The 24956-nt window shown below is 54.3% G+C and overlaps 1 protein-coding gene across 5 annotated transcripts in view; it reads left to right on the forward strand.

The window, feature by feature from the left end:
* Sipa1l2 (signal induced proliferation associated 1 like 2) overlaps positions 1–24956 on the forward strand; it is a 143256-nt gene that overhangs the window by 27777 nt on the left and 90523 nt on the right. The window lies entirely within an intron of this gene.

Raw genomic sequence — 24956 nt, forward strand, 5'->3', positions numbered from 1 at the left:
GCCTCCCCAGGTACGGAGTTAGGAGCTGGCTTTGTAGAGAAGGATGGGTCATGAGGGGTGGTGAATCCTCAGGCAGGATTAGTACCTTAAAAAGATCTCTTCCCCTCATGCTCTGGAAACAGCATGTGCCTTTCATGACCCAGAAAGCAGGGAGCCCTACCCGCACCGAGCCTTCCTGTGGCACAGTTCTTCCAATTCCAGCCTCCAGGACAGGTGGGGTACCTGTGCTTTTGAGGAGCCACCCAGCCCATGGGGTTGCTGCAACAGCTGGAGTGGACTGAGGCTCTTACCACCAAGGGTCAAAGAACTGTGGTGTCTCCAAGATGGCCGCAGCTGTGCTTTAAAGGAACAGTGCCACGCAGAGTGTCTTGGCCTTGTGAGCTGGATGTGGACAACATGGGGTCATTGGAGGGCGCAGAGGTTGGCCATGCTTTCTGAGGGCAAGGTATAGGATCAGCATATGGCAGGTCAAGTTCCTCATGGAGCTCCCACACTGCCTGACTTTCCTTGAAATTCCACTCTCCCTGTACAAGCCACGCTAGCCTCTTTTGCTGGACATAGAAGGCAGCAAACCACTTGTACCACATCTAGTCTTGCTGACTCTGCAGGCTGAGGTCAGTTCTCTGAGTTGCTAAGGTTTGTGGCCCCTAACCCACGCCCCGCACTGTCTCTACCTTGCTCCTTTTCCTCCTGTCCCCAGATTGCTCCTCCCGGGGCCTCTGTCCTGGCCCATGTTATCCTCCTAGCCAGTCCTGCCCCCTTCCTGCGTGGCCATCTCTATTCCCGGTGAGGGGTTCTGGATGTGGCCTTGTTATATCCTCATTTCCCGTCACCTGTCACCCCTCACCGTTTGTGCCCATTGACTCGGCTGCGGTGCTGGGGCCAGGGGACAAGCTGGCGTTCTACCTGACACCCATCAGAGTTCTGCTGCCAGCCCAGCTCCCATGTCCTCACAGGTCAGCATCTCGTGTGGAATGAATGAGTGGTCATCTTGAAGCAGGCAGTATCCAGCTTTCCCGTGAGCAGATTCTGGCATAAGCTCAGGCACACCAGGTGGGGTGTGTGTGTGTGTGTGTGTGTGTGTGTGTGTGTGTGTGCTGTAGTCACCTTTAACTTTAGTTGCCCCACAGGCTTACATTCATTAGGTTGAGGTGCCTGTCTGGGAAGTGAAATTGCTGGTTACCCACGCAGCCACTGGGGCGTGCTCGTGCAGTCAGGCTCTTTCCCTGACTTCGCTTCCATAGGAGCTTCAGGCAGAGAGGGTTGGGAGAGACTTTGTGCCCGGTGTCGCTAGCTGTTGGCAGGAAGCTGCAGGCCCGCTTGCCTCTGCTGACGGTCTGGTGGGGAGGCCAGACCCAGCAGTTCGTGAAAGAGCGCTTCTCCCAGTGGCAGCCTCTTGGTGGAGACCCTTCTTCCCTGGTGAGCCTCTCTGGGAACAATGAGCCGCTGCAGCTTCAACACATGGGAAGCCCCGAAAAACGCAGCAGGTATGCTGAGCGCACTCCGCCTTCCTCTTTAAGAATGCTGATGTTTTTAGACATTTTGACAGGACATGGTCGTCCTGTGACTTCTGGGAAGAGGAAGGAGATGCCAGTGTACCCCAGACAGGGATCCAGCAGACCAGAGAAGAGTTTTATCCAGGTTCAGCTTGGGGACCTGTGGTCTTGAGTCTCAATCCTGCTGCCTGGCCGGAAGTGCTTGCTTCTCCCTCGGGAAGATGTGCTACTGGCTTCCGTCCATGGCACAGGTCAAAGGTTCTGCCTCTCCCAGGAACACTGGTGTCCGGGCTGAGAAGGATGCAACATGGAACCGAGATCTGGGCCAGATCTCCACACTACCGGAGGCTCAGGAGAAAAGATTTCTCTGCACCAAGTGTTCCTGCTCTTTTAGCTGGGCTGCCAGCACCAGGCCAGGTGGCAGCAGGGCGCTCAGGGCTCTGAAACCCAAGCCAGGTGGTAACAAGGCCCAGCCTGACTCGGGCGAGTAAGAGTCTGCTTCAAGAGCAGCTTGTAGTGGAGGCCCAGAGCTCTGAAAGAGAGAGGCGGTGGCGGGAGCCTGGGTTAGTTCAGGTGGGCAGGATGGCTGCTCCGAACAGCCAGATGCTCGCTTTGAAGATGGTTTGCACTGACCCGCTAATGAATGGTGGAAGCCATGGCCAGCAGCACGTGGATGCCTGGTCAGAAGTCAAGCCTAGGGGTCCAGCAGTGAATTCTTGGGGAGAAGGTGAGCCCTCTTTCTCCAGTATAAGTGACAAGTCTGAGATAGTCGTGTTAGACTAGTGGAGTGAGAGAGAGTGTTATGCCCAGATCTTAGAGTCCCCAAAGACCACCAGGAGCTGGGCCACTCATGCACAAGCAGAGAGCTTTATTCGGACTTAAGCTGGGTCTCCCCACCATCGCCAATGCAGTAGATCAGAGAGGAGAGCCCTGAGCAGCTGCATGGCAGCGTTTTTATTGGAGTTTGAGCAAGAATTCAGAATTCCCAGCTTAGTAGTTACATGAATGGATGAAATTCAGCTAGGGCAAGCTTGTTACAAAGTGATTGGCTAACTAACCTAACTAACATTGAGTGAGCTATCTATGGACTTCAGGAATGTTAGGTCGGTGGGCTGCCCAGCACAGATGCCCCACCCTGAGATAAGATATCTTTCCATTCTTGTGGTTACCTCAGGCTGTTCCTTGGGTAGGGAATTTTATGGTTTTCGTATTTCTGAAATTGCTGACGTATGACCTAGCTCCTGGGACTGAGGACTTTTGGGGGTGGGGTCAGGCCTGGTCCTCTCAAGAGTGGCAGTTCATTCCATGAATCAGGGACATTGTAAACCTTAGGCAGTGGGGGTTTTTGGGGTGAGTGTTTGATTGGCTGTGGCTAAGGATGTCCGGGATTCCTGATGTCCCTGCAGTAGCAGCCCTGGCATAAAAAGGGGAACTTAATTATACTGTGGCGGTGGGGGAAGAACTCCAGGCACCGTTAGAGGTACAGACAAAGGTCACTGACTGAACGCTAAGGCACCAGGACATCTGGCTGTTCCCACGTGCACGCTGAATGGGTTTCTTATCAGGGAAAGGGTTGAACCTGTGATCTCCCTGAGGGCTGTGTGACACTCCTTACGGGATCTGGGGTTTCCCCAAATCAGGCAGAGGAAAGAGCCCCGCTGAGGAAGGGCCCTTCTGGTAATGCCAGACTTCCACCTTAGCAGCAGAGTCCAACGGGAACCCATTAGCTACTGGGGCAGCCTCACCTGTCCCACTCTGGTTGGTGTGGATTGCAGTCAAGGAAGGGGACCGTAGGATGAAGCTCTTGTGACCCCATCAGCCCTCCCTCCAGGAGGAAGTATGAACAAGTAGGCTCTCTTGCACGCTGCTGCTCTAACATAGCCCTGGTAAGGTCTGGCCCCAAGGCAACACTTCCACAGAACAAGATGGTTCTGCCCTTGCTGCCTTAGAGTGGTCTGGATGAATGCATGAATGAATGCATCCTTCCTTGTGTGTGACCTGAGCTGACCTGCTGGCTTCAGTCACTGTCCTTCCCTGTGTGACCTGGGCTCTCCCTTGGAGCCACCGTCAGCTGACTAATGCTCTTGCTCAGAGGACATGTGGGTGTTAGAAGACCCTTTGACCTTTCCTGCTGCTTATGGAAAGAAAGGATTCCAGGGTGGGAGCGAGGAGGGAGGTCAGAATATGCAGTGTTTTCATGGCCCACAGACCTCATCCATCACTGCTCGCTCAAGTCTAGGTTGGCCTGGGGCTTGAGCTTTCCTGGCTGTCTGCTCCTTCTGCTTCCCCTGTTTAAAGCCTGTGGCTGACCAGCCTCTGGAAGTAGCATTCAGGTTCCTTGGTGAATGGGGATAACTGAGGGACAGCCAGGGGAGTGAGGAGAGGCCCTCTTGGTTCTGAGAGTGCAGCTCAGGAGAGTGCCAGCCACCAGGGCATAGCTTCCGGTTTATTCTGTTTGGTTAACACTTCTTTTATGGTGGTTGTGAAGAAAGCGTCTCACTGTGTGGCTATGGCTGGCCTGGAACCTACAGTGATCCTCCCGCCACTGCTTCATAAGTGGTATGAGTATAGGCGTAGGCAGTTCTGCTGGACTTCATATATCCCAGTTTATTCTCCATGAAAAGTAGTTATGGGGGGGGGTTGAGGAACAAAAAGCTCAAAGTCCAAATGTCTGAGAGAGCCCATCCTTCTCTAAGGGGCAGGGAAGGAGATGCCTCACCTCAGAGCCTAAGTCAACGCTGACGTCGGGCTCAGGTGCAGGCTGTGGGCGCAGAGGCCCTGGCATCTGTAGGGATGGGGCATGCAGGGCTTGAGGAAGGTGATGGCTGAAGAGACTCGCTGCTGGCAGCAGACGCGGTAGGCCAGCAGGGGATGACGGCATCTGCCCTTCACTGTCCTCGCTGTCTCTCAAGGGCTGATTGAGAAAGGCCTCCTCTTCAGCTTTATCTTCAGGTGTGAGCGGTGCCCTGAGCATGGTTGTTCTCTACAGTGTGATTTTCAGCCCTTGAGTCAGACTGAGGCCAGCTCTGTGGCTCTGACTTCGTACTCCCTGTGCTAGACTCAGCTAAGCTAGGCTCACATGACAGTGTGGAAAGGAACAGTCCTGAGAGAGTGGGCGCCAGGCCCACTCAGAGGCCACCACACAGAGTAAGAGGTCCCTGGGAAGCCAGGAGTGAGCGAGGACCCAGCAAATGAAGTGCCGGGCACAGGCCCATCTGGCCGAGCCTTTTGTATGTCTGGGATCTTCTCAAGCCAGGCTGCTCAAGCTTCACCAGGCATTTGAGAAGTTGGTCTGTCAGCCACTGCTGTTTGCCTTGTGGGAGGTCAGAATATGCAGTGTTTTCATGGCCCACAGACCTCATCCATCACTGCTCGCTCAAGTCTAGGTTGGCCTGGGGCTTGAACTTTCCTGGCTGTCTGCTCCTTTTTCATCCTACGGTCCCCTTCCTTGACTGCAATCCACACCAACCAGAGTGGGACAGGTGAGGCTGCCCCAGTTTGTGGGAACTGTGGCCCTCCAGCCGTTCTGCAGTCTGTGCAGGGGCCTCCAGGAGCTGTGGGATGCCAGATTACCTGGACTGCCAGGAAGTGCGTGTGGCCCTAGAGGGCCAGGCCTCCTGTCTGGTGTCTGCTCCATTGTCACTGCTGTAGTATTTGACACTCTCAGTTGGTCTCAGAGACTGGAAGTTAAAAACGGTTGCATGATGTTAGATTATTTCAGGAGAGGTTCCGACTAGCTCCGAGACGGCTCGTGTTAAATTTAGGAGACTTGGGCTATTTGGGGCTGGGAAGGCTTTTATGGGAAGATGAGTGCTGGGATCTTTTCTAAAACCTCAAACCAGGGCAGTGTGAGGCTTGAGGGTGGGACAGCACCTAGCTTGGCTCTGCCAGTGCTGTTCAAGGCCTTTCTCCCAGCTTCTCTCACAGTTCCCTCTCCTGCCCTTAGCTCCTCGGGTCAGATGTTTTCTCCAGCCAGCTCCTCTCCAGCCTGAGCATGGCCTTGGCTGCTCTCCATGCCTCCATCTTTCCCTCTTGTTCTTACATTCAACTTCTGTGCCAACAACAAGCTGTGTGGTATCTGTCAGCGTCACCTAAGTAAGTCATTTCAGTTGGCAGAAAGCAGGCGTGAGGTCACAGGAGGGGTAGAGGGAGCTAGAGTGTGGCCCTGGCCAGGGTCACTTGGTTCATTTTCTCTGCCAGTTAAAGACGTAAAAGGCGGGGAAACCTGAAGCGCCTCAGGCAGCCACAGAGAAACCTCAAGCACTGCAAGCCAACAGAATCAGGAGGAAAGGAAGGCGTTTATTGAGCGTGAGGAAACACACACACACACACACACACACACACACACACACACACACACATACGGCAGACAGAGGCAGGCAGATAGGACCCTGTGCAAAGCAGAGGCAGGGACTCAGGAAGCAAAACCAAACCAACAAACCAACTGATCAAGCAAAACCGAGTCTCCTCTTGATGGCAACGCCTGGGGTTTTTAAAGTTTCCCTCCTGTAATTTAGGGTTGGTCCGTTTGCAGGGAGCTAGGACTGGCCCAGAGCTGTGTGTGGCATGCTAGGAGCAGGTCTGGAACTTGCTGAGCCCTCCATCATTGTGGGGTCTGCTGCTGAAGGCTGAAGCCTGCCTTTGTCTTAAACTGCCAGGCTCTCGTCAGGAGCATGAGGAAGAAGTCCACCACCTTGGAAACCCACCCTCTTTAGTGCCAGTCTCCTCCCTGTCTACCCACCAGGAGTGTGTGCCAGTGCCTGCCACACGTGGGTTGCTGTGGGCCCCTGCCCCGAGAGTGGTGGCGTGCCTGGCTCACGGCAGGTGTGCAGTGTGTGCCGAACCCCCCAGCTTGCTCTGTGCAGCCCGTTTCTTCACCAGGGCCTTCTCCTGGGGACGTCTCATCCTGTCTGTGCACTGCGAGATTCTTGTCTCTCTATCTTGACAGCTTGTTAGGCGGTTCCTCCCGCTCCGCTGACGTCAGGGATGCCTAGCAAGGTTTTATGGTTTGGACAGTTTCTAATCACTTTAATGAAACCATAATAAATCATTTTATGAAGAGCACCCCGGGGACAGGAACGCTAAACTGTGTTTAGGGTTTCTCACGCTACAGAGCTCCGCTTTTTAATGCAGTTCAGTCCTGCTGCCCCCCCACCACACCCCCTGCAGCAGGGCTGCTGCGGCTGGAGGCCAGAACATCGCCAGGCACCCAGAAATGCCGGACCAAAGGCCTCATTTTCCACTGCAAGCTCGGCTCAGAGGGAGAGCAGAGCGTGTGAGTCCTGGCTGCGGAGGAACGAAGCCTGGACGTGTGCCGAGTGTGAGAGTGCTAACTGTGCCCCTGTACAGACTTGCTGATGAACACGGCAGGCTGCTGCCCACCTCCTCGGCGTGGCCAGTCCTGGCAGCAGTCTGCAATTACCTGGGCATGTGCCGTAGGCCAGCCACCGTTTGCACAGGAGTCCCCAGGGTCAGAGGCTAACCCCAAAGTGCTGGTTTTCCTCACTCCCACTGCCCGGGCTCATTTGTTTCCATTTTCTAGTTATGGGACAGAGACAGACACATTTAGAAGGCTCCCTCTGCTCGCCTTTTCCCCTCCCCGCTTTTCCTGATAAAAACAGTATCTTGAAATACTAGTGCTTTTTTATATTATTTAATATTTTTAGTTTTCTAAAGTTCTCTAAGGAAAGTTTAGAGAGGTTCTGGATCACCTTTACAAAAACAAAAATGTATGTTACCCTAATCTTGACAGTTCCATACGTGTAGAGGTGTCTTGGTCACATTGTCCTCAGCACCCCTCTTCCACTCCTCAGACACTCCCCGCGCATGCACCCCGTCCCATATCCTGCCATTTAGATGTTTAAGCCATCAATTTGAAATGTATCTTATTTCTAGCTGTGTGTTTGTGCCCGAGTGTGAGTTGTAGGTGTGAGTGGAGTGAGGAGGCTAGGGAGTCTGATCCCTGGACCTCCTCCTGCAGCTGTAGTTACAGGTGGTTGTGAGCTGCCCACTACTGGATACTGGGAACCAAATTTTGTCTTCTGAAAGAGCAGACCATGTTCTAAACTACTGAGGCTGTGGCATCCACACATGCCCCCCCCCCATCATTTAAAGATAGCCCGCTTGGTCTGATAGCAAGGCCTGGTGGGGTGCTGACTGATCCCGTGCAGATGCCCATGGCTGCAGCAAGTTCATAAGTGACCGAGGCTCGTCCAGAGGACAGTGTTTCACAGCCCTGCTCCCATTCTGTGCACACAGCTTTGCCCATCCCGTCTTCCGAGATGCTCCGGGTCCGAGGGTGGGTGTGTGAGACAGAGGTCCTGTCGAGGCCTCCCTCAGTGAGTTCTTACTCTAGCACTGTGGCCAGCTGTGAGTCTGGGCACTAACTGCTGCCTACTGCCGAGAGGCCCTTCTGTGGCCAAGGCTGAGGGAAAGAGCAAACTCCGGCTGGAAACGTAGGTATTTAGAAGGCAGTCTGACAGTTTGTCATCTCCCGAGGGCCCTCGACCTCCTGAGCCGGGCTCTTGGCCAGGTTTACCTACAGCACAAGGGAGAAGTTCCCTCCTGTGTAGCCCTCAAATCCCATCCAAGAGCAGTTGGTGGCCTGCAGGACCTTTGTGTCAGGGTTGTACAGTGGGCATGTCTCGCCTGGCACGTTGGTCCTGGAGGGTCCAGGTCCAGTGCTGAGTGTGACCGCTGGTGTATTTTCTGCCCAGTGGCCTGTGTGGCACTTTCCGGTGTGACAGCTGATGCAGTGGGATGGGCAGCACAGTTCCAGCTCGAGCTGTCTTCCCTGCAACCAGGGTTCTTCAGCTGTAGGGTCTGACCACCCGTTAGCTCTCGTGGGTAGCCAGAGCTCCAGCAGTGGCACATGTTGGGGCCTTTAGAATCTCCCTGACAGGCCGTGCCTGCTGAAGTGGGATTTTCCTCTACTAACGTGTGTCTTCTATGGGGAATCCTCTGAAGACCTCCCAGTAAAGGTTTTGATTCGTGATAAACACTCCTGTGTATGTGTGTCTGCTGTGTTCCTGTGTGGCCTTTGTGAGGGGGGTCCAGATGGAGGCCAGAGGTCAATCTGAGGTGCCCCGTATGGCTCTCCAGCTTTTAGCTTTGTCTTGAATGAGATCTCTGGTCTGACTGGCGCTTGCTCTTTCAGGTAGACTGTGGGATGTGCCTGTCTCTGCCCCCTATGGCAGCGTGGGGTCCCAGGCACATGCCACCACAGCTGGCTTTCATCCGGGTGCTGGGAGGCCACACTGAGGTCCTCGTGATTATCTCACAGAGCTGTCTCCCCACCTACATTCCAGATGAGTGTTTCTTGTCCTCCAGTGTCTGGAGGCCAGGAGTCTGTGCTGTTTTCACGTGTAAACCAGAACTGTTTCCATTAGAAGCCAGCAAACTCAATGTATAATAAAACGCGTTTTTGTTTGTTTTTCTTAAGAGGTGACTGTTTCAGATGACCTAAGCCTTCTCCTCGGACAGGAACGTGTGAGTTGCCACTGGTGGCCCTGCTCCACCGTGCCAGCTCTGAAATGCTCACCTCTGGAGACACGGCTGCCACTCGCTGCTCCAGCAGAACAAACGTGTCTTGGCTGCTCATTCCTCAGTGACTTCTGTCTGCCCAGCCTCCCATTTTAATTCTGGCAGTAAGCGTCTGCGAATGTCTGCTAAATATTCCTCTTGCTATCAGGCCGCCTGCAGTTGGGCTGCGTGCATGTGTGTGAGAGCCGATAATTTTATGTTCCTTTCCTCTCTCCTCCCTGGTGATTTGTGTCAGTAGCCAGCAGTCATGGCAGGAAAGGAAGGACACAGGACTTCGGGCAGCGGCACCTGTGGGTGGCCTTCTGTGACGGGAGGCTGGGAGAGGTGGAGTTCCTCTCATTTCTCTGTGTGATAGTCTGAACACAATTTAGGACATTGAACATGAGAACGTGGAGCACCAGGAAACAGGTCGGCGTGTAGAATGCTTGCTGTGGAAGTGTGGGACCTGACTGTGGTCCCAGGACCCAGAGAAAAGCCACAGTACTGTGCGATTGAGACAGGCAGGTCACTTAGCCTGACGTTGAGCTCCAGGCCCAGCTACAGAGTCCCAAAAGAGCAGGGCGACCTCTGGTCTTGGTGTGTGAGTGCACGCACACACACACACACACACAAATGCACAGATACACATACATGACAAGTGCCCTTGTTCTTCTTGGCCCAGCAGGTGGGACTGTGGTGTGACTTCCCTCACTGGACTTTGTCAGCCCAGCATCCAGGAGCTTCCTGCCTTTCTTAGGCTTTGTCTTGCTGTGTGCCCCCCGACCCCTAACATGCACATACACACACACACACACATACACACACACACACACACACACGCCAGAGGGAAGGGAAAGCCCTGGCTGTTGGAAGCTGGCCAGTAAAAGGACTCACAGACAAAAGCAGCCACACCGGCTCCCAGCCAGCCAGGGTGAGAGGTCAGCGTCAGCTCTGAGGACCGCCGTGGACCCACCGCACCCCTGGGATGTGGGGCACTTGGCCTGTCAGGCAGAGTCGGTCAGAGCTGGCCATCCCGTGCCTGCCGCACAGTTACGGCAGCCTGGGGCCGGGTTGACTTCACGTGGCCATCACCATAGAGGGGTGCCTTTCCCACCTGCAGGAGTGGAGGACTTCATTACTGCATTGGGCAGCTTCCTAAAGCCGCTGCTCTGCCGGGCAAAGATCAAGGTTGTTTCCACTTCAGTCTGGGAAGCGGGGCCGCTGAAGCACTTGAGTTCAGGTCCATCGGTAACTGCTTCAGCAGACCATCCATGTGAAAGCTCCTGGCCGCCATCCTTTACAGCAGCGCCTGCAGGGCGGTCACACAGGCCGGGCATCTCCTGTCCCTAGTCTGCCCTCCTGTACCTAGCCCAGAGTTGAGGACCCCGTGCACACCAAGTCACCAGGCTTCTCTGTGGCCGACCTGCAGTGGGACCAAGTCTTATTGTCCATAAGCTGCAGGGAGCCAGGCCGGGCCCTGGCCTTCTGTCTGCATGTGCCCAGTGCCTCTCGGCTCCCTCCTGGCTCCTTCTGGCCTGGTGCAGGCCTGCCCCGCTGGAAGGCGGGCCTGACTCTGGCCTGCAGGGACTGCAGGCTCTCCCTCTCCCCATCTTGTTTGAGGTGGAGCAGACAGAGCTGGGGAAGGCGGGAGGGCTGTCAGTGTGGAGCTGCTGTAGGCTAGCCCCTGGCTGTGCACAGCTCCAGGCACTTCAGGAAGAGAGAGGCTAGAGTGGAAGTCTCTCGGCTGCCTAGCCCACTGTGTCTTCTCTCCGTGCCCTTTGCCCCCTTTTCTTCCAGAGGACAGTTGTGAATACAGGCTTCCTTTTCTCCTCCGCCAGCCTTGTTGTGGTGCCACTCTCCCTGAGTTGAATGTCTTTCTCCTTTACCTGTACTGTGCTTTGGTGTAATTTGCTTACTTTCTGCAAACTCTGGTTGTGAGCAAGCATAAGTTTCCCCCTGACGTGTCTTGAGGGGGAGTTGGCAAGGAGAGGCTTATTACGTGTTGAGTGGAGAGAAGCAGCTAAAGGAGCCAGGATGTGCCTTTGCTTAGAGTTGAGGGTTCGTCCACCATGGCTCGAGGCCCGGCAGCAGAACACAAAACTGTTGTCTACCTCATGGACCAGGCCGGGAGGAGAGCCGGCTGTAAGCCTCAGGCCCATCTCCTGGAAATCCGTTTCCTCTAGTTCCCTGCCTCCTAGAGCACAGCTGTTAGCTGGAGACCTGGGCCGTGGGGGACATGCCACAGGAACGCGCAGCAGGAGGGGTGGTGGCCTGCCCCCCAGTGTACCTCTCTGAGATGTCTGGGGTCTCAGTTCCCTGGGGAGGCAGACTTGAGGAGAGCCTCTTGAGGAAGCCTGTGGAAACAGGCTGCCTGGCCTGTGTTGGTGTCTCCTCAGCCCCATTTGTCTACAGCAGGAAGCACCCTGGGTTGTGCAAACATTGCTTCAGGAAGTAGAACTGCCTTTCCTCGCAGGTGATAATGAGAAATTTTTCTTTTTCTCGTGTTTATACCTCATGCTCTCACTTTTATGAACAAGACGAAGGCGCTTAGCCCTGAAAACCTCCTTCCTCCTGAGAGTCACGTAGTAAAGTTGTTGGCAGGATCCAGCAAGGTTCTTCCTGGAAAACATCCAAGCCAGGGTCCACTTGGAAACAGGTCTGTGCCCACTCAAGTGTGTGCTGACAGCTGAGTTCTTTGCAAGTTACACAGATGTGCTTCAGAACTCGTCTCCTCCTCAGGGCTCCAGTTATTTTGATCCCTCCTCCCTCCCCAGACCCCAGAGGTAGAGAAGGGAGCCTGGGAAGGAAAAATCCCTGCAAAGATAAGCCTCAGTGCCTCTTGCTATGGTAATTAATTGGCAGAAAAATCAATAATTGAGTGAGAAGTCTCTCAGTCAGTGGTGACAGAGACAGTTCGGGGAGATGCCCGTGAACTTGGGAGACGGCCCCAGGATCCAGGAGCTGATTGGATGAGTTTACACACTGCGTGCTTCTGCTGTGCCCGTCAGCGTTGCCCCAGGAGACTCCCACAGACCCAGGTGTCCACACCTCTTAACCTGACCCTCGGAGAAGCCTTGGTGACTGCATCTCTGCCTTAAGGAATTAAAATGGGACCAGCTTGTGCAGTTGGTCTGATAGTTGAAAAAGTGGCCCTCTCCCTTCTTTAGAGATCAGGTCTCCCCCTTTATCCACCCTGTCTTCTCCCCCTCCATCTGCTCTGTGTTCTCCCCCTCCATCTGCCCTGTGTTCTCCTCCTTCATCCACCCCCGTGCTTGCTCTTGGAGCCACTGATTCAGCCCGTTTAATCCAGGCTTGTTTTTGTTTTGTTTTGGATTTTTTTTCCATTCTTACAAATGATTGAGAACCTTCAAGATGCCTGTTTTGTTTATGCGAGTTCTGTCAGTAGTCATCCTGTTGGCAGTAGTAAGAAAGTGGCTGTAGAAATCACCATGACCTGAGGAAAGGCTGAGGCTAGCTCACTGGTAAAGTCAGGTTCCAGCCAGGGACACGTGGACAGTGGCGATTTCCAGAAGGGCTGCATGTTATAGGAAGCATGGAAGACGGGCCCTGTACCCCTTCTTTCTAAACTCTGCCGCAGCCTCGCCTGGGTAGAGCTCTGCAGGGCGCCAGCAGCCTTGCGCTCTGGATGGCAACTCAGTGCCTGGCATGTGACCAGTAAGCAGCTTTGGTAGTTTGAATAGTTTGAGGGAGTTAGATCCACAAATGGAGAGCATTTTAAAAGAATCAATTTTGTTTTAGTGCATAAAAACAAGCCGAGGGTAAAAGATGTTAAGTGATTAAAACAAGTGTGTTCCTAATTGTCCCTGCCACCTTCCTACCTTCCTCTGACCCTGTGGTTTAAGTCCTACTCACCCGTGGTCCCTTAACATGGTCAGCAGCTATGTGGTGCTCTCCTGATGTCCTCACCCCTGTGACACCCACCAGCCATGGGCTTCTGATTGGTGCGCCCTTAAAGCCCCCTGGTGCTGACAGCTCTGTCATGACCAGCACTCGGGGTTTCCGCCTGGTGCCGGCACTGTGGACTGTCTGCCTTCTGCATACAGAGCAGGAAACTGCCTTGTGTTGGTTTGCCGGGAAGAACCTCTTGGTTGCAGTCAGGGCTTCTCTGGTTCTTTTGTCTCTGACAACATCTATCCTGGTGATGGAAGTGTTTAACTTACTCTTCTGTGGGTCAAAGCCATGGCCTTTGTGCCTTGGCTTTACTGTGTGTGCTGAATGAAGCTTGGGGGAGAGCAGGTTCCTTGTGAGCTGACACTTTGCCCACCTCACTCTTTTCTAACGGCTGCAGAGTGACTCCAAGAAAAGTTTCTTCCAGTAGCTTGGAGCGTGGGCTGGAGGGTCCGTGTGGCCTGGTGAGTCCAACAGCTGCCCTCAGGAATCTGTGCTTCACTGATGGTGTTGGCCGTCTGCAGGTGTGGGGGACTGGGACCTAGTAACATCATGCTGTCTTTCCATGTTCCCCGGGGCCTGCACAGGAGGACCAGGTTCCTAGTGAGAGGCTAGGGGAAGGCTGTGGGCTGGCAGCCATGTGTCCGTCTCCACACTGAGCAGCGGCTGGGCTCTAGAGGCAGTGACACCCACTTTCTCTTTCCTATGGACTCTTCCTGGGCCTGTTGGTGAAACTCACTGAGTCACCGTAGATCCTTTTGGTGTTAGCCTCATGTTTTGAAATACTCTGTTGCCCTACCTGGTTGGCTGTGCATAGTTATTATTTTTGCAGATTAGAGGCACCAGCTTTTCCAGTCTTTTCCTCACACGGTTTCCTACTTCAAGCTGTGAGAGATTTAATTCAGTTCCGTAGGCGTTTATGGGGTGTTGCAAGTTGGTGGCTGCTTTATTACAACCCTGCCTCCTTGTTTGCTGCGTTGCCTGGAGCCCTTTGATTCGCTTCGTGCCAGCGCTCTGTCTCTCCTCCCTCAGCGCCCTTGGAGGGCTGTTGAGACTGAGAGCCTTGCCGTGGAGATGAGTGGTCCAGGCTGACTCCATCCTTCTTTGTTCTTGCTCTGTTGCGCTGCGGTAGCTTGCTTTCTGTGTACACAGAACTTCACCCAGCAATCTGGTTTCTCCCTTTGTGGAGTGGGAAGTCAGGGAAGAGGAGAGAGGATAGTGGAGGAGAAAGGACTCTTTTCTTCATTGTCTCTACCAAAGCAGAGACTATACTTCACTCTCTGTTTACAGACCTGTCTGGAGAAGTCTGGGTAAACTCACATGTTCTGAGCACAGTGAGTCACCAAAATGGACAGTAAACGATGTTCCCTTGCATTATATCTCCAAGGGTGTCTTGGAATTTTTCTCTCATATCACACAATTAATTGGTGGCAGAAGCTTGGAATGTGTGCCAAGTGACGGCCACCTCCTCGGTGTACACGTGAGGGCTAAAGTCTGAACCGAGGAGGCCTGTCCTGTGAGGACATACTCAGTACCCGTCAGCCAGGATCTTCCCTGCCCACAAGAAAGAGCAGGCACGGAGCCCTCTCTTCCATGCAGTGTCTTGCACAAGTGGTGTAGCCTGTGGGAGACACACCTGCAGGGGCTCAGTTTTTCTTTCGCTCATGGAACCCACGGTGGATTCTCGCCGTGCTTTGTGTGAATGGTAAGTGGAGCGTGTGTCAGGAACTTCGTGGGGCGGCGAGTTCTGCCCTCTGATTGTGACGTCACAGACACAGCACAGCTGGGAGATTATCAGCTGGAGCTGCCTGCCTGTTCAGGACACCTACAGGCCACTGATGAAGTCAGTCTTCTTAGCTTGTTATGGGTGCTGGCAGTCTGCGTCCTTAAGATAGAGAGTACGCTGGGATTTGACAGTCTGGTTCATTCTCGCCTCACTTGATGGGCACCGCTGCACACGTTCAAGACGACATTCAATTGCAGTTCTGACCTGCCCCTGCCCAGAGCAGCATGGCACCACGGCACGGCGCCAAGGCACCATGGCTCTCCCGCTGCTGCACTTGACCGTGGGTGGCCTGGAGTTGGATCAGAGCTCAGCTCCTAAGATAATGAGTGTAAACGATGTCTCCTTGTTTCCAATGCTTGCTTGCCTGTAGGCAGGTGCCGAAGCACGCCAGCAGGCGATGGTGGGAAGCCTGGATGAGCTGGGCATGCCAGGTCCTGGGTGGGGATCCCGTGTGGGGTGTCCTACTTCCTACACAGAGCAGCCTGTGATGGAGCCTGCATCCGTTTCCAAACGGACCTGTTTGCAGAGTAGGTAGAGGGGAGGGTGGTGCCCAGGTGCCTGCTGTCCTCTCCCTCCTCCACCTGTGCCCAAGCCACTGTCTGGGCACAATACCCACACTGACAGGGTAGAGCTGCGTGGACAGAGGGCTGGAAGGCTGCCAGGGCTGAGCTGGTGACCTCACCTACAAATTGGGCTTTTGCGGTCATTATGGGATAGAGTGTTTTAGCATTAATGTAGCTGAAATGTGTGGGCTCTGAAGTTTTCCTTTGCTGTCTGTGGTAAATGCTGAAGAGGCATAGACGTTTTCCTGTTCCACATATGGTAGTGATAGTAATTTATTATTAACTCCCAAAATTCACAAAAATTTAACATAATTAATATGGAGGCAGGATAAAAATACTGAGTTTACTGTATTGAACTCAGCCACTTGTTGGTTCCTGCCTGTTACACCTAAGGCTCCTGCCTATTAGGAACTCAGAGAAGAGTGACACAGGCATAAAAGAAATCATAGAGGAGACTGAAAATGTCAGGGCAGAAAGTACAGTGTCCTTGGGGTGCAATGGGGAGACAGGCCCCTGGAGGCTCTGTGACTGCCTTCTCTCCTAGAGATGTCAGCAGTGGTGAAGGCCTGTGAAGCCATGGAGGGTGCTCCATAGAAATGAGAGGGCCCTGTGAAGTGAAGAGGGGCTGAGGGTGCTCTGGAGGTGACGTGAGCCTGACAGAAGGCTCTGTGAGGTTTGCATGGTGATCCACATCTGAGATGTTTCTTCCTCAGCTCTGGGCTGAGGGAGCGGCAGGTCTGCCCTCACCAGGCCTGGGGTAAAGTACTTGTGAAGCATGCCTTAGTCCTAACAGTCTCAGGATGGAGTGCGGGTCTGTCTAGTGTCCTGCTCTACACCTTTCCTTCTCTCCTGTCTCTTCCAGTCAGCTGGACCTCCTCCAGTGAGGGCTCTCCCACTGGAAACTTCTTGTGGTGCCATCTGAGGACACTTGTATTCTCTCTGTGGGAAACGTGGCTTCCTGCTTCAGATGGTGAAATTCTGGGGCCAACAACTGCATCATGGAGCACACAGCATTTTGGTGCTGGATTTGCTGTGTAAATATTTGTTGAATAGTAAATAGCTTCAAAGGGTCTCTGTGTCCAATGTCTCTTCTGTTTCTGAGTATCTTGAAAGGAACCAGAGTGATAGAATGTCTTAAGCCACCCAAGCCGCCAATCGTGTTGGGATTTACACAGGCTCCTCACCTGCCTCAGTGCACCAACGGGGTGCGTGCGTGCGTGCGTGCGTGTGTGTGTGTGTGTGCATGTGTGTATGTGTGTGTGTGTGTGTGTGTTCTCACAGGCAGGTATATGGACACATAGCTGTCTTTTCTTAGATTCCATTCATCCTGTTTTATGGAACAAGCTCTCTCCCTGGCCTGTGCTTCAACAGTTCAGCTAGGCTGTCTGGATAGTGTGCCTTTGTGATCTACCTGTCTCTCCAAATCCCACCACTACCTTTATAGGCACATACACCACGTGTGACTTTTTTCATGGGTTCTGGACCTTGAACTCAGACCCTCAGGCAAGCACTTAACCAGCTGGGCCGTCTCCCCAGCCTCAAGAGTTGTACTGTTAAATAAAAAAAAACAAAACAAAGTGTGGCTGTCCTTAGGTGCTGGCTTTCTCTGAATACTGCAAGGCTATCTTCCTACCTCGGAGGAAGAGCTGGATGGAGTAGCTGTGGATCTGCACTGCAGGAGCTGCCCAGAGCCTGGAGCTATCAGGAGCTGCCCAGAGCCTAGAGCCATCAGGAGCCTGTTAGCAGGAGCAGGCATAGGGAGGGCTGGGCAAGGCCTGTTTCTCTGCTGGGCATCTTGTGAGGTGTTCACACAGACCCAGGAGTGGGACCCGCCTGCCCCTTCTGTCGTTGTGTCCCGTTGATGGCGGCTGCTGGGGAAGACAGGCTTTGTTGGCAGCCTGGTTTTGGGGCCCTCCTCCCGGCCCATATGGAGCCCTTGCCTGTGAAGGAGGAAATGCGGCCAGGCTCCAGGGCCCCACGGCTACTTGGAGGAGCTGTAGTTTCCCTTCCTGCCATCAACCGAAGCATCTGAAGGATGGTCGTTGCTTGTCAGGGATGCGTGCTGGGTCTGAGGAGGTCAGGAGCTTTTCCACAATGTCCACAGTGTGAAGGCCTCACCACAGAAACTCACCCACAAGTGGCATGCAGTGACTACAGCAGAGCTTTTGAGCTTAACTCTTTGTCATGACGGGTCTCAGTGTACAAGCTTGTGAGGATGCCGAGAACAGACCCTCTGTGGAGGAAAGCGGCCTCCTGACCTTTGAGGCAGAGCGTCACAATAGGGTCCTTCCTGCAGGGCAGTGGCAGAGGCTGTCAGGAGGAGGCGTGCTGCTGTCCTGTCGCCATGCTGGAAGCCTGGATGAGGCCTGCAGTGGACTGACAAGTCAGGGAACTCGTGATATTGCCTAAATATTTAATGCTGGGGAAGCTTTGATAAATACTTTGGCTTTACTTGTGAGGAGATATATTGTGGTAAATGAGCAAGTGAATTCACATCTACCCAGCCAGTGTGTGTGTGTGTGTGTGTGTGTGTGTGTGTGTGTGTGTGGTTCTTTGCAGGACTAGAATTCTGAACCTAATAAAGCAACTTCCTCATCGTTCCTCCCCTCGGCCTGTTGAGTCTCTGCTGCTCCAGGTACCTCATTTGAGAGAAATCATCTCAGCCTTTGCCCCTTTGTAACCCGTGTCTTCCTTAGCAGCCTCAGCCCCAGCCATAACGGAGCAGGTGTCAGAACTTCCTCCTGAAGGCTGAAGAATGGCCATTGTGTGAGTTGGCCACGCTTTGTTTATTCACCCGTCAGTGGACCCTTAGGTTGGTTCCACCGTCTGCCTGTTGGAAAGATAGCTGCTGTCAGTATGGTTGGCACATATGTCTAAGCAATGTTTCTCAACCTGTGGGGTGCGGCCCCTTTGGGGGTTACCTAAGACCACTGGATATTTATTTATTTATTATCTCTTTGTTTTTGTGTTTTTGGTTTTTCAAGACAGGGTTTCTCTGTGTAGCCTTGGCTGTCCTGGAATTTGTAGACCAGGCTGGCCTTGAACTCGCAGAAATCCACCTGCCTCTGCCTCCCGGAGTGCTGGAACTACAGGCGTGCACCACTGTGCCCAGCATCTAAGACCATTGGAAAACAGATATTTACATTATAATTCACAAAAGCAGCAAAATCACGGTAATAAAGTAGCAATGAAACAATTGTACGGTCGGGGTCAGCACAGCGTGAGGACGTGTGTTACAGGACCGTGGTGTTAGGACGGTGAGTGCCACTACCCGAGAGCCTGCCGTCGGTGCTTTGGGAGCAAATCCCGGCCTCACGGCAAGGCTGAGGAGCTGCTAGGAGTGCTGCTGATTCTGAGCCTCAGAGCACGCTGATGGGTGTTGGAGCCCCGAGAATGTCCCTGCACACTTAGCAATCCCGCGCTGCCGGGGGCTTGAACAACTTCCCAGCTGCTTCAGGGCTTCCTGGAAGTGGAGGCGCACTGAGGAAGGCAGGTCCAAACCAGGCCAGTCACAGCCTTCTGGCAAGACGCCCTGTATTCACTTCAGGGTGATCTGGAAAGAGTTCTTTCACTCTTACTGTCACCGCCACAACCTTGAGAAGTGGCTGCAGATCCCAAAGGGTGTTGGCCATGTGGTGGGTTTGTATTGTTTCCTGCAGTGGAATTAGAACTCAGGTGGGGTTTTTTGGTTGTTGTTTATTTGTTTTCTGGTTTGTTTCTTTTTGTTCCAGACAGGGTTTCTCTGTGTAGACTTGGTTGGTTGTTCTGAACTTGCTTTGTAGACCAGGCTGGCCTGGAACTCACAGTGACACCCCCCCCCTACCTCTCCAAGCACAGGGTTAAAGGTGTGGGCTGGGGAAATGGCTCAGTGGTAAGAATCAGGTTTGGTTCTGAATGAAAAAAGGAAGTAAAAAGCAAAGGTGCATGACTGCTCCTAGTTCAGATGGAGAAAGTTTATGATAGATGTGTGGCAGAGCAAAGCCAGAGCCAGACACAACTGGAAGAGTCTAGGGTGGACATGATGGGAGAGGGGAGGTGAGAGAGAGAGAAAGTGGAGAGAGGGAACCAGCAACAGCAGCCAGGAGTACAGAGAGGGATGTAACCAAAATGGTTGGAAAGAGCAGCCCAGCCCACAGGCTAGAGAGTTCGGGTAGGGAGCAGGGGCCGCGAGGTCCTGGAACAGGCAGGAACTAAAGGATGCTGGGAGAGCCTGGTTCCAGCGGCTGCTTTGAAATGTCGACCAGGCGCCTCTGCCATTTGTTCAGGTTCCCAGCACCCACATGTGACACACAACTATGTAATTCCAGTTCCAGAGTATCTCACACCCTCTTCTGGCCTCTAGGGCTGAGGTGCACATACGTGTGAGCAACACACTCATTCACATGTGAGTCTTAAGTGTCACTGAACGATAGAGACCTCTGTAAACCCTTTACCTTCTGTTTTAAACAATATTTTACAAAGATAATTGTGGCATCCTACAGAGACTGTCTGCGTGTGCAAATCTGCACCGTTGAGGTTCTGAGCAGACAGTGTTTTTTCTTTATCTTTTTTTTTTTTTTTTAACCTGAGTCTTTGGTCAACCTTTGAACTGTCGTTTAGACCTCGGCGAGCTCCATTACACGCTGTGAATGGGAGAGAAGGCAAAGCGATAAGGCTTGGTGCCGTTGCTGGACCTGGATCTGACCTCCTGGGGCCCCCAGAAGGAGCTCGGGGCATGCAGGGATTCTGACTGGAGACACTGCTGGAGTTTCCCCCGGAATCTGACTGAGCTCTCTCTGCTCCTGCAGGTTTGGGCTTTGGGCGGTGCGGGCTTCAGGCTCTGCCTTCGGAGGCTGCAGTCTCCCCAGGAAAGCTGCTGCCGCTGCCATGCAGACCTGCTTACCCTCCACAGCTGATTGGGGTTTTAACTGGGTGCCTGTGTCCCGGTAACGGGTCTCTGGAAAGGCTGGGCCCTCTCGGCGTGTTGGATATTGTGACTTTACTCACAGAAGTGAGCAGTGCTTACACTGCTTTGATCTTCAGAGTTGCCTCACCGGGTGGAGAGACGCTTGACACGAAGCCACTGATGAGTGTCTGTGTCACTCGGTGTTTTCCAGGCGTGCACTTTGTAATCAGCTTGTGCGTAGCTGTGTCGGGCGTGCCTGTCAGGTAACAGGGATTTGGGGGACACATTAGGGGCAAAGGGCTGCCCAGCGTCCAGTATCCTGCAGAGAACAGGACACGAGGGTCAAGCTGTTAGAAAACAACAGGATGGGTGTGGGCTAACCCCTTCAGCCTGACTCAGGCTGTGCTTTCTCCTTCTTAGGAGAATGTACAGCATACATGGGAACAGCAGAAGTGACACAGGTCTATGAAGGGACCTGTTGGGGCGACCGCCTGGCACACTAGGCCTCTAGCCTGTGTCAGAACCAGTTTCCATCCTGCTCTGCCCTGCCTCCTAAGCCCACTCACACATACACACATACACACAACCCACACGAGTGATCTCCTACCCTTTGTCCCTAAGAACTTCAGCGTGTATGTCCTGGAACCAAATGTACACATGTGAGTCCCAGCGCCGCAGTTACGGACCTTGACTTACTTAGTCCTGGCCGGTTTCTGCCCTCTGTAACCAGGTTCCTGTCAGTTCCTCATCTGACCCAGGGCACCTCAGGGCATCATCGCCTCCATGCAGGGTCCAGTCCAGGGCTGGGTGCCCATGCAACTGCCATGTCTCATGCTCGTCCTGGTATCTGCAGCCTTTAGTGTGTGTGTGTGTGTGTGTGTGTGTGTGTGTGTCTGTCTGTCTGTCTGTCTGTCTGTCTGTCTGTACCTGTCTGTACCTATGTCTGTGTGCACCTTTGGCAACTGCAGCCGACCTTGCCTGTCTAATGTGAGGGCGAGTGTTTGCACAAGGGCGGGTGTCAGCAGCGCAGATGCCGATGGCACCCCGTGCTTCCTTACAGCACAGCTCGGTGCATGGGGCTCGGGTACGTGTGAGAGTGTGCAAGTGTCTGCACAGGACCAGGGTGCTCTCGTGCTTCCTTACGGCACAGCTCGGTGCATGGGGCTCAGGTACGTGTGAGAGTGTGCAAGTGTCTGCACAGGACCAGGGTGCTCTCGTGCTTCCTTACAGCACAGCTCGGTGCATGGGGCTCAGGTACGTGTGAGAGTGTGGAAGTGTCTGCACAGGACCAGGGTGCTCTCGTGCTTCCTTACGGCACAGCTCGGTGCATGGGGCTCGGGTATGTGTGAGAGTGTGGAAGTGTCTGCACAGGACCAGGGTGCTCTCGTGCTTCCTTACGGCACAGCTCGGTGCATGGGGCTCGGGTATGTGTGAGAGTGTGGAAGTGTCTGTACAAGACCAGGATGCTCTCATGACACAGCTCTGTTCCCTCCTGATGGGGACGAGAAGGCCCCCGTCCACTTCCTGTGCTGGAGGAAGCTCTGGAGCCTGGGCAGCTTCTTTGGCAGAAATGAAAGTGCACAGGAAGTAGCCGGCTGCCCGGGCTGCTCCAGGACAGAGCGTCCCTGGTGAGGCTGCGCCTGTCCTTCCAGTGCTGTGGGCTTGTCCCTCAGGGCATGGTCAGCGCTGTCTGCCTTGTGGCTGGACCCACCTGGACACGGGAAGGACCCTCGGCATTTCCTCGCCTCAAAGAGCTGTGGACAGCGGGTGGGCTTGGGATTGCCCAGCACCGAGGGTGCACTTCCAAACCAAGGCCTGGAAGGTGACGTCCTGGTGCACCAGACTTGCGGTGTGCTGCAGCGTGCACGGCGTGCTCGGCCCTGCACGTAAGGACGGACTGCGGCCCGTCCTCAGTGAAGAGCCGCTGCGTCGGCTGAGCCGCTGAGGACGGAGGCTGGCCTCCGCCACAGAGCACACTGCCATTTCACAAGTGTTTCCTTTCTTTGCCTTGTTTGTTTATGCGGAGAGTTTGTGTGGGGCAGCAGTGGAAGGTCCGGAGGAGGCGCTCACTGAGGAACAATGCGGAGCCTTCACACTTGGGTTCCTTGGTGAAATGACTGTTTTTGTTCCGTGGCTTGTCTCTGTTCATTAACGGCGTGACTGAGAGCAGCTGGGAGGCTCCTCCTCCGCACCCCGAGTCCTTCTGGCTCCTTCTCTTCCACTTTCTGGGGGCCAAGTCTTTGGAGACCTTGGGTCCTTTGGTCCCCAGACACCTGCCTGACCACCCCCACTTTGAAGGGCTGTTTAAAGAGGTGTGAACAGAGATCTGAGCACTCAGCACAGCGAGGGAACCGTAGAACTGAGCCAGCTGAGGCCGTTCCTGTTTATATGAAACCCAGTGGGGCCAGCAGCCATGGTCCCTGGCCCACAGTCTGTTTCTAAGTGCTTGGCACTGCTGCCACAGCACCGAGGGCGCTCTTCTTCCTGTCCTCCTGAGGATGGAGGACACAGAGGTGGGGCGCTGGAAAGGATCCCGAGCGAGGGAAGGGGCGTCTCTGCTGGAGGAAACCCAGTCTGGTGCTGGCCTCTCAGCTGTGGGCCACTTGGCTTGGGATGTATGTACACAGGCAAGCTGGCACGTGGACGTTGAGTGGTGGGCACACCTGTAATTCCAGCCTTCAGGATACTTTGGCAGGAGGAATGTGAATTCAGTACTGGGCTGGGCTACATATGGAGACACACACACACACACACACACACACACACACACACACACACACACGAGCTGAGTGGAAATTGTGATTTAGTGAAGGGAACCTCAGTGTTAGAGGTGGTCAGCAGCGCTGCCACAGGTTGTCAGTGTTAATTTATTTGACCTTGAGCAATTTGCCTAAACCGGCGCACCTTTGCAGGTAAACCAGGCCTTGTGTGCTTCACTTTTACATATTAGAGAAGTGCACAGATGAGGCGGGGCCCGTCAGTAGCCACTGGGAGGGCTTGGGAGCCTGTGTCCTGCCAGAAAGTTGTGTTTTAGGTGGGCAGCTGGGAGCCTGTCCTGGGCCTCAACACTGGAACGGCTGTGTCCAGCCTGAACAAATAGCTACAAAACAGTCAGTCAGGTTTCTGTCAGATCCTATTAACAGGGCACTTGCGCTACCAATATAGCTAGTCAACTACGTTGTTTTTGTTTTCCTGGAAAAAAAAATTTAGCTCAGTTGTTGCTAAGGAGGCTTACATGATCTAGTATGTCATGTAACATTATCATTCTGTTCTGAAGAGAATAAGGCGAGAATTAAATCTGAGCAGATGGAACTGACCATGGGCGGCAACACACGTGACCCTGAGTGACCTCTCCAGCACGCGGAGATGACTGGCATTTTACGGCCTCTTTTGTTGTGTGCAGTAAATCAGTGCTCCTTCCCCTCCGCTGGTGGGAGCATCAGGTGGGCCGTATGGCCACACGGTCCCCGGGGCTCCTGTGTTGTCTCAGCGTTTCAGCCTCAGGGCTTGGGATAGAGAGGCGTCTGCTAAGCTTCAGAATGGCACAGCGCTAAGCTCAGTGGCTGAAGGCCCGAGGGTAGTTTGGCTCTGGACCGGCAGCACTCCGTGTGGAGGGCTTGTTGCTGGTGGTGCTGGGGTCACAGCCGGGGACCTGGCAGCCCTACTAGACCTCTTGGGGGCAGTGACCGAGAAAAGCCAAGGGGAGAGATGTGTCCAGTGAGGAGCTCTGAGGAGAGGAAACCAGCCGGCCAGTGACCACTTACCCGGCCATTCTCAGAGTCCTGACGGGAGGCTTAGGTTTGAAGGGAGTGTTCATGGCTAAGCAGCTGGTCAAGTGTGGTCCCGCCCAGCACTGATCTCGTCCTCTCAGCTCCAGTCTGTCCTGCACGGGTCTGTCGGGTTGTCAGCTCTGTGACGTCTCTTCCAGGGGATGAGTCCTCTCTGGCTGGCACCAGGCGCAGCCTCTTCCTTGCTGAGCATGGATTTCTCGGGTCCCCTCTTGAGTGGTCTGGATTCTGGGGCCTGTCCCTGACAGCCATGGTCAGGATGTCCTCCTGAACTTGTCCTCCTTGGGAGCCTCAGCATGCCCCCCCCGCTGGGCTTGCCCCGTCCCCAGGGTGAGAGCACAGAGTGTGGTGCTAGGGCAGCAGCGCTGGGGTACTGAGACACGCCGTAAGTCTGGGTGTCCCTGCCTCTCACGGCGCAGATGTCCAGGTGTGCCCACCAGGTGTGCCCACCACGCTGTGCTCCACCACGCTGTGCTCCACCACGCTGTGCTCCACCAGGCTGTGCTCCACCACGCTGTGCTCCACCAGGCTGTGCCCACCACGCTGTGCTCCACCAGGCTGTGCTCCACCACGCTGTGCTCCACCACGCTGTGCTCCACCACGCTGTGCTCCACCACGCTGTGCCCACCAGGCTGTGCTCCACCACGCTGTGCTCCACCAGGCTGTGCCCACCACGCTGTGCTCCACCAGGCTGTGCTCCACCACGCTGTGCTCCACCACGCTGTGCCCACCAGGCTGTGCTCCACCAGGCTGTGCCCACCAGGGCTGTGCTCCACCAGGGTGTGCTCCACCACGCTGTGCTCCACCACGCTGTGCTCCACCAGGCTGTGCCCACCAGGGCTGTGCTCCACCACGCTGTGCTCCACCACGCTGTGCTCCACCAGGCTGTGCTCCACCACGCTGTGCTCCACCAGGCTGTGCCCACCACGCTGTGCTCCACCAGGCTGTGCCCACCACGCTGTGCCCACCAGGCTGTGCTCCACCACGCTGTGCTCCACCAGGCTGTGC

This window comes from Meriones unguiculatus, chromosome 10 (genome assembly GCF_030254825.1).
Source record: "Meriones unguiculatus strain TT.TT164.6M chromosome 10, Bangor_MerUng_6.1, whole genome shotgun sequence".
In the NCBI taxonomy this organism is placed as follows: domain Eukaryota; kingdom Metazoa; phylum Chordata; class Mammalia; order Rodentia; family Muridae; genus Meriones; species Meriones unguiculatus.